This window comes from Physeter macrocephalus, chromosome 10, assembly GCF_002837175.3.
Source record: "Physeter macrocephalus isolate SW-GA chromosome 10, ASM283717v5, whole genome shotgun sequence".
Lineage (NCBI taxonomy): Eukaryota > Metazoa > Chordata > Mammalia > Artiodactyla > Physeteridae > Physeter > Physeter macrocephalus.
The window spans coordinates 48785988-48791340 of record NC_041223.1 but is presented as its reverse complement, the minus strand read 5'-3'; the positions used below and the strand labels follow the sequence as shown (position 1 = coordinate 48791340).

The 5353-nt window shown below is 38.4% G+C and overlaps 1 pseudogene; it reads right to left on the bottom strand.

Moving 5' to 3' along the window:
- Window positions 1-4064: 4064 nt before the first annotated feature.
- LOC102973766 (nucleophosmin-like) lies at window positions 4065-4895 on the bottom strand (annotated as a pseudogene).
- Window positions 4896-5353: the final 458 nt, after the last annotated feature.

Genomic DNA, 5353 nt, shown 5'->3' with positions numbered 1-5353 from the left:
ACACACACACACACACACACACACCCTCCCTAGCCTCAATTCTGGTTAAGAGAGAGTGTTGTTTTTAGTTTTGTTACATAAAGTGGCAAAGATGAGTAGCTTGAGAAGCTGGCCAGTGGGGCCTTTATGATGTCCCCTTCCATTACAGTTTTGAGCCTTCAAAGGATTTGCAAACTGCTGACAGTGAAAAAAGATAATTGGTTGAGAATATAAATTCTTAACCATGCTTACTACATGTTTTTATTTCTTTGGTTTGGTCTTCATCCATGTCAACAGGGTTTATATGGTAAGTCCATTGAGGGTAGGCACAGCCCTGACATGCCCTAGATTTTCTAAGATAGCCCTGATTTCAGATGTTGCACTCTGTGGGCTCTTGAAATACCCTCAAATTTATCGGAAGATCTGCCCCATAGCTAGTCTGTCTACGTGGCAGACTAGGTTCTTAATTAAAAGTTTGTTGTGATGGCAGTGGCTAGTTCTAATTCATAGATGGTCAGTGGTGACATCCAGGCCAGAGTCCTCTCAACTTTTTTTAAAAAATTAATTAATTTATTTATTTTTGGCTGCGTTGGGTCTTCGTTTCTGTGCGAGGGCTTTCTCCAGTTGCGGCGAGCCGGGGCCACTCTTCGTCGTGGTGCGCGGGCCTCTCACTGTCCCGGCCTCTCCGGTTGCGGAGCACAGGCTCCAGACGCGCAGGCTCAGTAGTTGTGGCGCACGGGCTTAGTTACTCCGCGGCATGTGGGATCTTCCCAGATCAGGGCTCGAACCCGTGTCCCCTGCATTGGCAGGCAGATTCTTAACCACTGCGCCACCAGGGAAGCCCCAGGCCAGAGTCTTCTGATGCAGAATTGCTCCCACGAGTTGACACCATGGTTTTATTGCTCTCAGAGGTCCAGAGGAAGGAGAACACTCCCTCCATAGCATCCGGGATAAATTTTGTTTAAATTGTGAGAGTGAACAATATTGCTTGATAAAGTGAAATTTACTCCAGTGTCGGCAGTGACAGTATGAATGTCTTTTTTAAGGAAATGATCTGCAGCTCATGAATTTTGCCAAAACATGAATAAAACGAAAATATCCCTAAGTGAACTTAAAATCATTCTGGAACAGCAAAGCTCCCTGGTGAGACGAAACTTGCTTTTTTTTTTTTCAGCTAATCTTTGAAATGAAATTTTCCTTTTCTTTTCCTTTTCAGTTTCCTTGATAACTTTTTCAACAGTTCAGTTGAAGAATTCATCACCTTTTGGTTCCAATGGGCTACTGTAGCAATTTTAGCAATTTAAAGTGCTTCAGTTGGGATCTTATGTTTTAATCCCCACCGCCCTCTCCGAACACACACACTGCTGGGAGGGCAGCTTCTTTGAGTCACTGACTCCGGCAGCAGAATGACAACTGCTGTAGACGCTCAGCAACACAGCTGACATGTATTTGAAAAGTGAAGTGTTAGTGTCATTTAGAGAGCAGAGCAATATGCTCCATCAGAGATGAACACTTGGATTAAGAGAGAGTACTTAGTTCCCATAACATTTAGGGTCTGAAATAAGTGCTCGAAGCAAATCTCTTGACCCTGAAGTTGAGGTCAACTACTCTTGGGCAGGGTCGGAAACTTAAAAAAATGCTGTTAATAGAGTTTAATGAGGTAAAAGCTATTTCCAATTGAATCTTCAAAAGCCCTTCAAGCTGCAATTGGCAATTACTCTTTGCTTAAGAAAAATGACTTCACCCATTCATAGCCACTGATTCTTATCTATTGATATTACTTTATTAGAGACATTAAAGTAATATGATTAAAACATTTGAATATTAGACATCTATGTTTATTCCTTTTCCTTCCTGCTCCAGCCATACCAAAGATCTTAAAATTGTCTGAACAAGCCATGTTATTCTATTGTTAGCCTTTAAACATGTTTTCTCTTTCAGAAAAACTGTATCCTCTCCTTTGCCTCTCTTTGCCTGGCTAATTCCTACTCATCCTTCAAGTTTCAAGCTACATCTACTATAACTGGGTGGGGTGCCACTCCTGTGAGGTCCCTAAACCCCTGTGCTTACCTACCCTGGTACTTGTCTCATTTTTTACTTGTCTGCGAGGACATTCCATCACTGTACCATAAGTTATTCTCTCCAGTGCCTTCTACATATTAGGTCCTCAATATTTTTTTGATGAATGAATAAATGAAGAATAGAGTAATAAAAATAAGTAAATCACTGCGATTAGTGGAAATACAGTGTCTTTCAAATATTATTGTGCATCAGGATCACTTAGATAAAAGTGATCACTTAGATCTAAGTGATCACTTAGATCACTTGATAAAAATGTACATTCTCAGGTTCTAACTGCAGGAGTTTTGCATGAAACAAAGTGATATCTGTGGCAAGCTACAAATAATTTGTTACTACCAGAGCACAAAATGTAGACAGAAAATAGAGGTTATTGGGGCTGGAGGTAAGGTGGGGAGCAAGATTTGGAGGAGCCAGTCAATGAGCTTGGGTTTTATCTGCAGCACAGCTTATGGGGGAGTCAGCAAAGTGCTTTATGATTAGATTTCTGGTGTCTGTGTAGAAATTAGATTCAACATTGGTTCTCAACCTTGGTTGCATATTATAATTATCGGGGTAATTTTAACAAATAAATAATGATGCCTGGGTCTACCCTGAGAGATTCAAATTTAATTGGTCTGAGGTATAGCTTGGGCTTGGAGTTGGTTTTAAATCTCCCCAGGTGATTCTAACATAAAGTCAATACTGAAAACCACCAAAATAGAAGAGAAAAATTGTCCATACCATTTGGCAATCAATTAACTCTCATGTGACATCTCAAATTGTAGTCGTGTGTTGAGGAAAAGTAAATTTAAAACCAAAATGAGATATTACTACACAGCTTCCAGAATGGGTAAAATGAAAAATAGTAGGAAACTAAATACTGGAGAGCATGTGGAGCAGCCTGATCTCTCATATACCTGCTGGTGGGAATGTGTGGCAGTTTCTTCAAAGCTAACAATGCAACTACTGTACAACCCAATATTTGTACTCCTGGACATTCATCCCAGAGAAATGAAAACTTAGATTGACAAAAACATGTATACATGAATGTTCATAGCAGTTTTAATTGTAATAGCCCTAAATTGGGAACGACCTAAATGTCCTTTAATCGGTGAATAAACAGACACTGGTATGTCCATATCATGGAATACCACTCAGCCATAAAAAAAGAACAAACTATTGACAAATGGAACAACTTAGATGGACCTCAGGGGCATTATGCTTAGTGAAAAAAACCAGTCTCAAAAGGTTACATACTATATGATTCTACTTACATAACATTCTTAGAATGGCAAAGCAATAGAAATGGAGAACAGATTGGTGATTGTGATCAGGGGTGGGTGAGATTACAAAGTGGTAAACTGAAGGAGTCCCTTTGGAGTGAGGGAATAGTTCTGTGTCCTGATTGTGGTGGTGGTTACACAAATCTATACAGGGGATTAAATCACATAGAACTACATGCTATTATAAGCACGCACACATGTACACATACAGTTGAGTGCAGGCAAAAACTGGGGAAAACCAAATAAAGTCTGTGGTCTAGTTATCAGTATGGTACCAATGTCAGTTCCCTGATTTTGATATTATACTACAGTCAAATAAAATGGCACCATGGAAGCTGGGTAAAGGATTCATGGGATTCTGTGTATCATTTTCGCAACTTCCTGTGTGTCTACCATTATTTATTAATTATACTTATTTATCTGTTTACTTTATTAACATATTGAATTTATTTCACATGTATATTTTTGTCTCCCCACCATTTCCATTTGTCTGACCACCACTATTACTATGCCCTATGATAACATTCCATACATACTTAAAACCAAGCAAAGGGTGGAGTTTCATCTTTAAAAACTAAACAGGCATTTGGACAACACATTCTTGGCAGTGGAACCTGGACAACATTTATCAGAAATGGTAGGGAAAGTTCTCATTCTGCATTATAAAAAGGACTGCCAGATGTCAACAGTTACAGAAATGAAAAAGATGGAAAATTTTAACAAACCATTTAAACTATTTTCTTAAAGAGACTTCCTCCACTTCCACTGCAGAGATCTTGAATAGACTCCTGGTCAGTCATCTGGAAAGAATTCTTCACATAATTGATGAACTTGGCTTCTACTTTGGGGCGAGAACAATCTTTTTCTATACTTGTTTGCATTTTTGCTTTAATGTCTTCTATAGAACTAGGTTCTTTTGGTGTTTTAGGAGTTCTTTCCTATTTTATTCTTGACCTTTGATCTCGGTGTTGAAGGTTTCAAGTTTTTTCCATTCTGGTTTGATTTTTGTGCACTTTTGGCTGGAGTATTTTATATAGATTTCTTTACTGGAGCTTTTTTCTTTAGCTTCCTCATTACCAAAATCAACATCATCATCATCTTCATCTTCATCAGCAGCAAGTTTTACTTTTTTTTCTGTGGAAAAAAAACCTTTCTGTGGCAGAAAGGTTTTCCAGATATACTTAAGAGTTTTGCGTCCTCCTCCTCTTCATCTTCTGAATCTGTATCTTCCTCCACAGCTACTGTGTACACTAATATGCACAGGCCCTGAACCACACTTAAACTGTAAGATCACAGGTGGTGTAATTTCAAAGCTCTCACGGGAAACTGTTGGCTATACAGACATTTTCAAAGTTGCCAGTGTTACTTTAATTGGACTGCCTTCATAATTCACTGCCTCTGCTTCAACAGTATGCAATTCATCCTTTGCACCAGCTCCTAAACTGACTGTTCTTAAAGATAACTGGTGCTCATTTTCATCATTATCCACTTTAAAGTGATAATCTTTGTTGACAACCAAAACGATAGTTCTGGGACCTCAGGGTCCATGCCCACGTCCACTGAGTTTTCCATGAGGTTGGTGGCACATGTTTAGGTGGGAGAGGAGGTGGACAGAGGTAAACAACTACTGTTCTGGAGAATAGCCATTATTTTAAAAAATTATAGTCATGTATTGTTACTCATTATTCGTATTATTTAAAATTTCATGCATTTATATTTAATTCCTTAGCTAGATTAGAGATTTAAGTATAGTGACAGTGTATTATAATTGTCTTAATTCAAGTCAGTATAAATCAATTCAATGAAGTTAAATTGAATTCATTTCAATAAACATTTGAGGGCCTATTAGACACAAAATTAGTGAGGTTTATTCTTCTCACCCTTAACATTATATTGACCCTCCAGTATAGCACAGTAATGTGGACACAGCAAGATCTCAAAAAATGGTATCATTTGACTGGCCATATTAATTTTTATAGCGACGTGTCCTCTTATTTACATAAATGCTGCATTTTCTTTACTCTGTTTTC